Raw genomic sequence first — 13,261 nt, 5'->3', positions numbered from 1 at the left:
TACGCACAAGTCAAGACATACCAAGTACCCATCACAAACTCTTATCCCTCGCATTACATTATTTTCCATTTTCCTCTCATTTTCCTCTCCCCCACTTCACCCTTGCCATTTTATTCGCCCTCTTTTTCCGTTCGCCTCTTTTTCACTTGCTTCGTCGTTATGGCTAGTCCCTTATCTACTCCTTTGTCCCCCGAGTTTGAAGTTCTTCACTTCAAACAAAAACAAGGAGAAAAATTAAAAGATGCTTGGTATAGGATGAGAATCCTATCGTGGTTGCACTATAGAGGGAGATTTCAAGGTTTTACTTCGTAATTTTTATGTTGGGCTAACCTTATCCCATAGACAACTCCTTGATTTTTCCGCCAAAGGGAATTTTATTGAAACTGATCCTAGTTTTGCTTACAAAATTATAGAGGGGATAGTAGGACTACTTCCCCCACCAAAGGGACTAACTCTGACCCACGAGGGAACCCAAATCTTAGAAAAATTAGGCGAATTGCAAAAATCTCTTGAACCTCTTAAAAATGTTGGAGGAAACCTCAATCGTATGAATACATTGATCACACTTTGCAATAAACGGTTGGATGCTCTAGATTCGAGCATAACTCCACTAAAAAGATAAATACCAAAGATGGCAATACCTAGATCTATCCTCGCTTTTATGCCTAGCTAGGGGCGTTAAACGATAGTGCTTGTTGGGAGGCAACCCGATTTTATTTTAGTTCTTTGCTTTTTGGTTCTGTTTAGGAATAAATAATCCATCTAGCTTCTGTTTAGATGTGGTTTTGTGTTTTAATTAGTGTTTGTGCCAAGTTAAACCTATAGGATCTTCTTGGATGATAGTTATTTGATCTTGCTGAAAATTCCAGAAACTTTCTGTTCACGAAAACAATTGTTAAAAATCAAAAGAATGTGATAAAATACTGATTCCAATTGCAGTAGATCAATAAACAAATTGTGTAGGTCGTCCTATTTTGGTAGAATTTTTAGAGTTCCAGAAGTTTGCGTTAGTTACAGATTAGTACAGATTGTTCTGTTTTTGACACATTCTGTTTTTCGCGTGTTGTTTACTTATTTTAATGAATCTATGGCTGATAATGGAGTTTATGAACCATAGAAAAGTTGGAATACAGTAGTTTTAACACCAATATAAATAAAGAATGAGTTCATTACAGTACCTTGAAGTGGTGTTTTGTTTTCTTTCGCTAACGGAGCTCACGAGATTTTCTGTTAAGTTTTGTGTTGTGAAGTTTTGAAGTTTTGGGTAAAGATTTGATGGATTATGGAACAAGGATTGGCAAGAGCCTAAGCTTGGGGATGCCAAGGTACCCCAAGGTAAAATTCAAGGATAACCAAAAGCTTAAGCTTGGGGATGCCCCGGAAGGCAACCCCTCTTTCGTCTTCGTCTATCGGTAACTTTACTTGCAGCTATATTTTTATTCACCACATGATATGTGTTTTGGTTCGAGCGTCTTGTATGATTTGAGTCTTTGCTTTTTAGTTTGTCACAATCATCCTCGCTGTACACACCTTTTGAGAGAGACACACATGATTCGGAATTTGTTAGAATACTCTATGTGCTTCACTTATATCTTTTGAGCTATATAGTTTTTGATCTAGTGCTTCACTTATATCTTTTAGAGCACGGTGGTGGTTGTATTTTATAGAAATTATTGATCTCTCATGCTTCACTTATATTATTTTGAGAGTCTTAAACAGCATGGTAATTTTCTTAAATTGTGAAATTAATCTTCCATATTGAGTTCATTGAATATCATGAGAAGTTTGATACTTGATAAGTGTTTTGAGATATAAAGATGGTAATATTAGATTGTGCTAGTTGAGTAATTGTGAAATTGAGAAATACTTGTGTTAAGGTTGGCAAGTCCTGTAGCATGCACGTATGGTAAAAGTTGTGTGACAATTTTGACACATAAGGTGTTCTTTTATTGCTTTCCTTATGAGTGGCGGTCGGGGACGAGCGATGGTCTTTTCCTACCAATCTATCCCACTAGGGGCATGCGTAGTAGTACTTTGCTTCGAGGGCTAATAAACTTTTGCAATAAGTATATGAGTTCTTTATGACTAATGTGAGTCCATGGATTATACGCACTCTCAACCTTCCACAATTTTCTAGCCTCTACGGTACCGCGCATTGCCCTTTCTCACCTTGGGAGTTGGTGCAAACTTCGCCGGTGTATCCAAACCCCGTTATATGATACGCTCTATCACACATAAACCTCCTTATACCTTCCTCAAAACAGCCACCATACCTACCTATTATGGCATTTCCGTAGCCATTCCGAGATATATTGCCATGCAACTTTCCACCGTTTCGTTTATCATGACACGCTCCATCATTGTCATATTGCTTTGCATGATCATGTTGTTGACATCGTATTTGTGGCAAAGCCACCGTTCATAATTCTTTCATACATGTCGCTCTTGATTCACTGCATATCGCGGTACACCGCCGGAGGCATTCACATAGAGTCATATCTTGTTCTAAGCATCGAGTTGTAATTTATGAGTTGTAAGTAAATAAAAGTGTGATGATCGTCATTATTAGAGCATTGTCCCAAGTGAGGAAAGGATGATGGAGACTATGATTCCCCCACAAGTCGGGATGAGACTCCGGACTAAATAAAAAAATGAGAGAAAAAGGGAGAAGGGACAATGTTACTATCCCTTTACCACACTTATGCTTCAAAGTAGCACCGTGATCTTCATGATAGAGAGTCTCTCATTTTGTCACTTTCATATACTAGTGGGAAATTTCATTATAGAACTTGGCTTGTATATCTAATGATGGGCTTCCTCAAATGCCCGAGGTCTTCGTGAGCAAGCAAGTTGGATGCACACCCAGTTAGTTTCTTTTGTTTGAGCTTTCATACACTTATAGCTCTAGTGCATCCGTTGCATGGCAATCCCTACTCCTTGCAATGACATCAATTGATGGGCATCTCCATAGCCCGTTGATTAGCCTCGTCGATGTGAGACTTTCTCCTTTTTTGTCTTCCCACATAACCCCTATCATTATACCTTATTCCACCATAGTGCTATATCCAAGGCTTGCGCTCATGTATTGCGTAAAAGTTGAGAAGGCTGAAGCGCGTTAAAAAGTATGAACCAATTGCTTGGCTAAAACCAGGGTTGTACATGATATGAATATTTTGTGTGGGGAAGATGGAGCATAGCCAGACTATATGATTTTGTAGGGATAACTTGCTTTGGCTATGTTATTTTGATAAGACATAATTGCTTGGTTAGCATGCTAGAAGTATTATTGTTTTTATGTCAACATCAAACTTTTATCTTCAATCATGTCGAATATGAACATTCGTGCCACAATAAGAAGAATTACATTGAAATTATGCCAAGTAGCATTCCACATAAAAAATTCTGTTTTTATCATTTACCTACTCGAGGACGAGCAGGAATTAAGCTTGGGGATGCTTGATACGTCTCCAACGTATCTATAATTTTTGATTGTTCCATGCTATATTATATTCTGTTTTGGATGTTTAATGGGATTTATTATACACTTTTATATTACTTTTGTGTAACGCCCACGATGCGGCTATATCTCCCACGTGTCGAGGCACGACTTAGAGGCATAACCGCATTGTGGTATTGTCGCAAGAAGGGTTATCTTCACACAATCCCATGTAATGAACAAGAATGGGATAACGAGAGTTGGCTTACAATCGCCACTTCACACAATACATAAATATAATTCATACATCATACAGAATCCACACATAGACCGACTACGGTCAAATCCAAATGAAAATAAGATAACCCCAAATGCTAGATCCCCGATCGTCCCATCTGGGCTCCACTACTGATCATCAGGAAAAGAAACATAGTAACGACCATGTTCCTCGTCGAACTCCCACTTGAGCTCGGTTGTGTCATCTGCACTGGCATCGTCGGCACCTGCAACTGTTTTGGTAGAATCTGCGAGTCACGAGGACTCAGCAATCTCACACCCGCGAGATCAAGACTATTTCAGCTTATAGGAAAGGATGGTGTTATGAGGTGGAGCTGCAGAAGGCACTAAGCATATATGGTGGCTAAACATACGCAAGTGAGAGCGAGAAGAGAAGCAACGCAACGGTCGCGAAGCTAAAATGATCAAGAAGTGATCCTGAAACTACTTACGTTCATGAATAACTCAAATCGTGTTCACTACCTAGACTCCGCCGAGCAGAGACCATCACGGCTACACACACGGTTGATCTATTTTACTTGGGTCAAGTGACAAGTTCTCTACAACCAGACATTAACAAATTCCCATCTGCCTCATAACCGCGGGAACGGCTTTCGAAAGATAATACCCTGCAGGGGTGTCCCAACTTAGCCCATTATAAGCTCTCACAGTCAACGAAGGATAAACCTTCTCCCAGGAAGACCCAATCAGTCTCGGAATCCCGGTTTACACGACATTTCGACAATGGTAAAACAAGACCAGCAAAGCCGCCCGAATGTGCCGACAAATCCCGATTGGAGCTGCACATATCTCGTTCTCAGGGTACACCGGATAAGCGAAGCGTACAGGTACCAACATAACCCAAGTTGCCAAGGGACGGTCCCGCACGGTGCTCTAGTTTGGACCAGCACTCAGAGGAACACTAGCCCGGGGGTTTAAATAAAGATGACCCTCGGGCTCGCGAAAACCCAAGGGAAAAAGGCTTAGGTGGCAAATGGTAAGACCAAGGTTGGGCCTTGCTGGAGGAGTTTTATTCAAGGCGAACTGTCAAGGGGGTCCCATAAATCACCCAACCGCGTAAGGAACGCAAACTCAAGGAACATAATACCGGTATGACGGAAACTAGGGCGGCTAGAGTGGAACAAAACACCAGGCATAAGGCCGAGCCTTCCACCCTTTACCAAATATATATAGATGCATTAATTAAATAAGAGATATTGTCATATTCCAAAATATCCATGTTCCAACATGGAACCAACTTCAACTTCACCTGCAACTAACAACGCTATAAGAAGGGCTGAGCAAAAGCGGTAACTTAGCCAAACAACGGTTTGCTAGGAAAGGATGGTTAGGGGCTTGACATGGCAAATATGGGAGGCATGATATAGCAAGTGGTAGGTAGCGCAGCATGGCAATAGAACGAACAACTAGCAAAGCAAAGATACAAGTGATTTCGAGGGTATGGTCATCTTGCCTGCAAGGTTCTCAGAGTTATCGAAAGCTTGATCCTCGTAAGCGTACTCAACAGGTTCCTCGTTCACGAACTCTTCTCCAGGCTCTACCCACAACAAGAACACAAGCAACGGAATCACAATCAATCACGGGAAATGCACAAGCAACATGATGCAAAACATGTATGATATGTGAGATATGATATGCGATGCATATGCGTGCTCCGGAAGAAAAATGATGAACAAGGCAGTAACTTGGCAAACCAAGTATGCCACTGGAAAGGTGAGATGATTTTGGTCGAAATCGACATAAAGATCACCGGAAACGGATGCACGGTTTGCAAATGGCAAGCAAAACAAGAATGACACGATTCTGCGATTAACAGCATGATAGCACTTAGAATACACCAAGTAACTATGCTACGACACTCCAACATAGCAACAAAGCATATGTTCAGAGCAAGCAAAACACATGCTACAGGAACTTAACATAGCAAAACAAGGCATGGCATGAATCTACTAAAATCATAGAACAAAAGTCCCTTACTGACCATAAGCCAAAAAGGACCCGAAGATATGATGGCAACCATGTAAACATAGCAAGTTTCGTTAACAGGTTTCAGACTTGGCAGAAACAGACATTATGAGGGCATCTTGGTGAGGTTGATTCACTCACCACAAGGCAATGCATGACAAAACAAGCCTACCTACAGCAAGATGGCATGTTTATGAAGCTATCCATGGCAATAGCAAGTTCATAGCATGTATCAAACAACTACAACGACCTTGGCAAAATTGAATATCATGGTAACAATCTGCCAGAAATATTTTATAGCAAAAGTAGAGAAAGTTTGAGAAATGCTAGGGCACACCATAATTGCAAACAGGGGAATGGATGGATAGAGCACAACTATATCTACAAAACATCCTTACTGAACATCACCAAAAGGAGCATGGATCTCTCTGTAGCCACATGGATACATAGCAACAAAATAACAGCAGTCACAGACTTGGCAAAATTACGAAGTCCCTGGAAACAGAAACATCACGAAGCCTAGTTTGCATGCTTGTGCTAGTCACCACTGAGATCAAAAAAATACATGGCATACACCTCTGTAAATATGGCATGGCATACATCAAAACACATGTGGAGCTCATGCCCATAAGATGCACACATCAAATGCAACAAAATAACAAATCACCAAGTTCTGATAAGCAACAGCAGTAAACAGCATATAGCACTCTTGCACCAGATATTTGGGCATCAAGATGGACTCAGATGAACATGGCATAATTTAACAAAATGAAGAGCATCTCGAGGCGAACATTTCGATATATTACACGCCCGAAATGAAGCTATGTGCAGAGAGTTATGATGCGTCAAAGTATGCCACAGAATGCAAAATATAAGGACTTGGCAGAAAATCGAGGAGGGAGAGAGTCAACCCTAGGGTTCCAGATCGGATGTGGCTCGGGCCGGCTCGGGCTCGCCGGAGCTCGGGGCGCACGGCGGCCGGAGTTGGAGGGCAGGGCGTCCGGAGCTCGGGGGAGACGGCGGCTCGGGCGGAGAGGAGGAGGAGGAGGCGCCGGGGTCGGGGAAGACGGAGGAGACGGCGGCGAGGCGGGGTCCGCGCGGGCGGAGCGGCGACGATGGTGGCGGAGGACGGGCGGCGACCGGCATCGGGCGTGGAGGAGGAAGGAGGCGGGGCGCGCGGGCGAGGAGACGGGCTCGGGGGGCCTCCCGCGGGCTTCGCGGGCCGGCGGTGGCGCGGCGTACGGGTGCCATGTGGCGCGCCGTGAGTGGGCGGGGGCGGCGGCGCAGTTGTGTCCGGCCCCGGGCGGACACGTCCGGCGGCGCGGAGGAGCGAGCTAGGGTTTCGGGGATTCGGAATTTCGGAGGGGGAACACATATTTATAGGTAGAGGGAGCTAGGAGGCTCCAAATGGAGTGCGGTTTTCGCCCGCACGATCGTGATCGAACGACCGAGAGCATGAAGGTGAGTTTGCTGGGTTAGTGGGCTGTTTTGGAGGGGTGTTGGGCTGCAACACACAGAAGGCCTTTGCGGTTACCCGGTTAACCGTTGGAGCATCAAACGACCTCCAAATGGAACGAAACTTGACAGGTGGTCTACCGGTGGTGTACTAAGGCCACTTGGCAAGACTCGGTCCATTCCGAGAATGTTTAACACCCGCTCACGAAAAGAAACAAGAGGGGTGTGCCGGTGCATGTGGGAGTGTCGGATTGCAAAGCAGACAACGGGGAAAATGCTCGGATGTATGAGACGAACACGTATGCAAATGAGATGCACATGATGACATGATATGAGATGCATAACATGAACAAAATGCAAAACGAAAAAAACAAAACCCGACCAGGAAGGGAATATCATAACACATAGCCGAAAATGGCAAGAGTTGGAGTTACAAATATGGAAAGTTACATCCGGGGTGTTACATTTTGGGACTAACCTATTAACCGGAGGCCCAGCCCAAATTGCTGTTTTTTCGCCTATTTCAGAGTTTCGCAGAAAAAGAATATCAAACGGAGTCCAAAGGGAATGAAACCTTCGGGAACGTGATTTTCGGAACAAACGTGATCCAGAGGACTTGGAGTCCATGTCAAGAAATCAACGAGGAGAGCACGAGGCAGGGGGCGCCCCCCTAGGCGCGCCCTCCACCCTCGTGGGGCCCACAGTGCTCCACCGACGTACTTCTTCCTCCTATATATACCTACGTACCCCCAAACCATCAGAGGCATCCACGAAAACCTAATTCCACCGCCGCAACATTCTGTACCCGTGAGGTCCCATCTTGGGGCCTTTTCCGGCGCTCCGCCGGAGGGGCATTGATCACGGAGGGCTTCTACATCAATACCATAGCCTCTCCGATGATGCGTGAGCAGTTTACCTCAGACCTTCGGGTCCATAGTTATTAGCTAGATGGCTTCTTCTCACTTTTTGGATCTAAATACAAAGTTCTTCACGATTCTCGTGGAGATCTATTCGATGTAATCTTGTTTTGCGGTGTGTTTGTCGAGACCGATGAATTGTGGGTTTATGATCAAGTTTATCTATGAACAATATTTGAATCTCCTCTGAATTCTTTTATGCATGATTGGTTATCTTTGCAAGTATCTTCGAATTATCAGTTTGGTTTGGCCTACTAGATTGATCTTTCTTGCAATGGGTGAAGTGCTTAGCTATGGGTTCAATCTTGCGGTGTCCTTTCCCAGTGACAGCATGGGCAGCAAGGCACGTACTGTATTATTGCCATCGAGGATAACAAGATGGGGTTTATATCATATTGCATGAGTTTGTCCCTCTACATCATGTCATCTTACTTAAATCATTACTCTGTTCTTATGAACTTAATACTCTAGATGCATGCTGGATAGCGGTCGATGTGTGGAGTAATAGTAGTAGATGCAGAATCGTTTCGGTCTACTTGTCGCGGACGTGATGCCTATATACATGATCATACCTAGATATTCACATAACTATGCTCAATTATATCAATTGCTCGACAGTAATTTTTTCACCCACCGTAATACTTATGCTCTTGAGAGAAGCCACTAGTCAAACCTATGGCCCCCGGGTCTATTTTCCATCATATTAATCTTCCAATACTTAGCTATTTCTATTGCCGTTTATTTTACTTTGCATCTTTATTTACTCTTTATCATAAAAATACCAAAAATATTATCTTATCATATCTATCAGATCCCACTCTCGTAAGTGACCGTGAAGGGATTGACAACCCCTTTATCGCATTGGTTGCGAGGTTCTTATTTGTTTGTGTAGGTGCGTGGGACTCGAGCGTGGTCTCCTACTGGATTGATACCTTGGTTCTCAAAAACTGAGGGAAATACTTACGCTACTTTAATGCATCACCCTTTCCTCTTCAAGGGAAAGCCAATGCAGTGCTCAAGTGGTAGTAATGTCCCACCACGCCGCCGAAGCAACACGGTGGTCGCGCCGCTCTGGCGGGAGTATGGCATATGTTGTTACCTTTGGCCGGGCCATGGCTACCGGGCGACGATGACTAGAGAAGAGGCGGCAGGAGGGGAATGAATGCAGCTACTGTTTGGGTTCGCCGTCCGGCTTAAATAAATGCGCAGCATCACGTGTACCCGCGGGTGCACAAATTGTAATATACGTGTCTGCTTAAGTGGGCGTCACATAACTGGTTTGTGTGTGTGAGAGATTCTGAGTGACAGAGTGCGTGTGTGCGACTCTACTCTTCGGACATGTACCCAACCTTTTGCATCTGGATATAAGTATAATGGTATTTACTTTACCTAGTGATTTACGTGGCCATGTTAACATGGTTGTGTAAAAAAATGTCACTTCCTGCTCGTGATTTGCGTTATATAATTACAAGCAAGATGCTCGTGCATTGCACGGAACATCAATATGCATTTTTTTACAAAACACGTGTTGTGATTTACCCATGCAGGAGTAATCCCATGTGTAAAAACTAATGATATTTTGAGAGTTTTATCGAAAAACTGGTATCTCAAGAATGTCACCGAAAAATGAAAGATGAGAGATAAGGTGAGGAGGAGTGGAGCGTGGTGGTGACTGGTGGTTGGAATGGGCGGAGGCATGGGGATGGACGGCGCCGGCAGGCGTAAGCAGCCACCATGAGATTGTTCCAAAGACTTCCTTTTTTAATTGCTCAACAATGAGGTTGTGGGAGATAAGGATGTGGAGAGAGGTGCGAGTATCTTTTTTAAAATTATCAGAGTTTTCTTTCTATCCGTCAGATATAGATCAGACGGTCTATATTACAAGATGGTAGGCACACCATCATCGCCAACTAGGTCTTTTATAAGGCTACAGATGATAAGTTTGCTAACTACTAAAGTAAAGTGGAATTTGTCCATGCTATACAAGTAAATTAAGCTGATTGTTTATCATACTAGTAAGGTTGTATGAAGGGTGATAGGAACAAATGCTCCGCCTAGAGCATGTGTGTGTGAGATGGAGTCTTAGTGTGTGTGTGTTTGTGTGTGTGTGGGTGTGTGTGTGTGTGAGAGAGAGAGAGATGGAGTCTTAGTGTGTGTGTGTCTATGCGTGTGTGTGATGGAGTCTTAGTGTGTGTGTGTGTGGGTGGGTGGGGGGTGCTTGAGTGTGTGTGCGTGTGTGTGTGTGTGTTTGTGTGTGGGTGTGTGTGTTTGTGTGTGTGTGTGTCTGTCGCGGGGTCCTCTGTGGCGGATGTAATTTAAGTGTGCATGGCTTCATCATAGAGAGGTGATGTGTATGGCAGCGGCCACCAACGATGGGGTGCGAGAGAGAAAATGCCCGTAGAGAGGGAAGAGAAGGTGTGTGCGCGTGAGAGGAGTCGACATTGAGAGAACGTGTTTGTTCGAGAGACACCAAGGAAGACTACAATATATCGATGGTGCATGTAGGCGGGAATTAAACGAAGGGATGGTCTTATTGGTTTCGGGGATATAGGGGAAGAGTGAGAGGGGGTAGCTAGAAGGAGATTGTTAAGTGTAAGTGTGTGTTTTACCCATCCAAGCGGAAGTTATGTGCACACAAGAAGAGAACGATTCGATGTGGCGTTAGGGTTGAGGGTAATTAACTACATATGGAGACATCGATACCTTGAGCGTGCATGTGTGAGAGGTATACGTGTATACGTGGGATGTGTTTGTGTGTGCGCGCGCATGATCGAGATAAAAGAAAGAAGACATAAGTCATAAGATCAACGACATGGGAGAGACAGATCGGTATGACAATATGCATGCATGTGAGAATGCAGGGAAGAAGGCCCGACAATTGAGCATGTGTTTTTGTCTTTAAGAGATAGTGGCGTGGGCTGGAGCATGCATCTATGGTGAGCAGAGGGATTGAGGCACAATGATTGTGCAAAAGAGATCAACTCTATAAATGAAAGAAGGTTGATGGTGAAACAAATAAATAGAAAGATAAAGATGCTAGCTAGTGTGCATTAGAGATAGGAGTCGAGTGGATCAGAAGGCTGAGTTATGTGTGTGGGTGTGAGAGAGATGAATAAAGGGTGCATGTGACTCACATACAAACAAATATCGGAGAGAAATGAGATCCCGAGAAACGGAGTTTTGTGTCTGCGAGAGAGAAAGATATTTCACAACGAGAGTGATAGCTAGAGAGACATATGAGGGAATGCAAGATATCTCTAGGGAGAGAGAGTGTGTGTGAGCGACATACAAGAGAACAGTGGAGAAATATGAGACCCTAGGAGACAAAGTTTGTGTTTGTGTGTGAGAAAGATATATTTAAGAGGAAGAGTCATAGGTTCTCATACCTAAGGAGCGAAAGACATCTCTGTATGAGGGGTGTGCGAGTGGCACACAGGGGAATAGTAGAGAGAAATGAGACCCCGGGAGACAAAGTTCTGTGTTTGTGTGAGAGAAAGAGATTCCACATGGAGAATCATAGTTAGAGACACATAGCAGGGAGCGAGATATACTTAGAGAGAGATAGAGTGATGAAGGTCGAGGGAGAGAGTACAGTCAGTGTGTTACAAAGATAAAAGATCATTGTCGACATACAGGTAGCACGAGAGATACCCGAGAGACGATGAACGCGTATAGGTCTAGAGAGATAGTCCTATATAAGCATGAGTGATAGTTATATGAGACGAATATCTGGATTAAATGGGATTCAAATATTTAAACTGGAGATCACGACATCGATAATATCATAACGCAAATTGGTGTATCAAACATGCATATTCATTTGAATTTGGGGACACGTGTAATGTTATATAGTTTATCAATATGGGTGATCCATAGATTCTTTAATTACAAACAATTCATGGTTTATATGCAATTAATGTCTAAACGGGATTACACTATATGTTGCATGTGTGAAAAACATTATACATGTTTGAGAAGTGAAAAAACCCCGCATGAAACACACATTAATTGGAGACAGTTAGCGAGGAATGCATACATTGGATTTCAACATACATTGGTTTCAAATATTTGAAAATCCAAATTGATGGATGCAACCTTATGAATCTGAAATCATGCCATTTGTAAACCATATTTATGTATAAACGGTGTTGTGCCTTTGAAAGTGTATATAAAAAAATGATGTATATAGAATTTTATTCCAATCGAAAATGGATCTCGCCCGAAAAAAATAGAATACAGACGGGATTCAAATTGAGTTGGCACGGTAAACGTGCACTCTGCAAAATTTGAACGAAGCGGGGGAAGTCGCAGTAACCGCCCAAAACCAAAATCTGCGAGATGGAAATTACTACTGCCTATCCCTGCCACGCAAAGCCTATCTGCTCTATTTCTATAGGTTTCGATAGGGGTAGGTTGGTAATTTCACTCAAACGTGACATAACCGCCTCTCGCCCGAATTCATACACTGTGGGCGCCAAAACACAGTGTGTCCTCGGCCGAAATCGACTCCCTCCCCGATTAATACACGGTGGGCGCCAAAAACAAACTCTCGTCGGCAAATATTCGGTGTATGCGAGATTACCGTCCTATCCCCAACCGACTAATATTGCTGTGATGTAGGAAATTTGAAACGGGGGCTAAGTTTGTAAATTTCCTCGCATTTGAGACAAGCGTGCGCTGAAGACATGGTTCCCCCTTCCTCTCTACCTCCATGTCCCCATTCGTACTCCGTGGGCGCCAAAACACCCTCTCCACCCCAGCCTCCTCCGTCCGCCACCCCATCCACCGCCGTCCTCCTCCACCATGCCGGAGCAGATACCCCGACGCCGCCATCCATTACAAGAGATTGACCTCCCTCATCCACGACTTCGGACCGGGATCCTTGCATCCCGTCCTCTCGCTTCATCCCCGCCGTTGTCCACCTTGCAGGCGCTGCTCCCATGACCGTCTCGTCCATCGCGCCCGCCACCACCGTCTACCCTCCTAGATTTGCTTCCACGCTGCCAACAGCCATCGCTACCACAGCACCGTCAAATCCTCAGCGGATGCATACACGGCGCCGCACCAGAGGTGGTACTCTTTCGTATCTGCTCAACTTATTTATCGCAGCAAGAAAATAGATCGCCACTGCTTACTCTCATTTCTTGTCCATCACTCACTTGCTAGTTGAAGCAAACATTGGTTGCAATGT

Source organism: Aegilops tauschii, chromosome 4 (assembly GCF_002575655.3).
Source record: "Aegilops tauschii subsp. strangulata cultivar AL8/78 chromosome 4, Aet v6.0, whole genome shotgun sequence".
NCBI lineage: Eukaryota > Viridiplantae > Streptophyta > Magnoliopsida > Poales > Poaceae > Aegilops > Aegilops tauschii.
The sequence above is the reverse complement of the archived record's forward strand: the minus strand, read 5'-3'. Positions refer to the sequence as shown.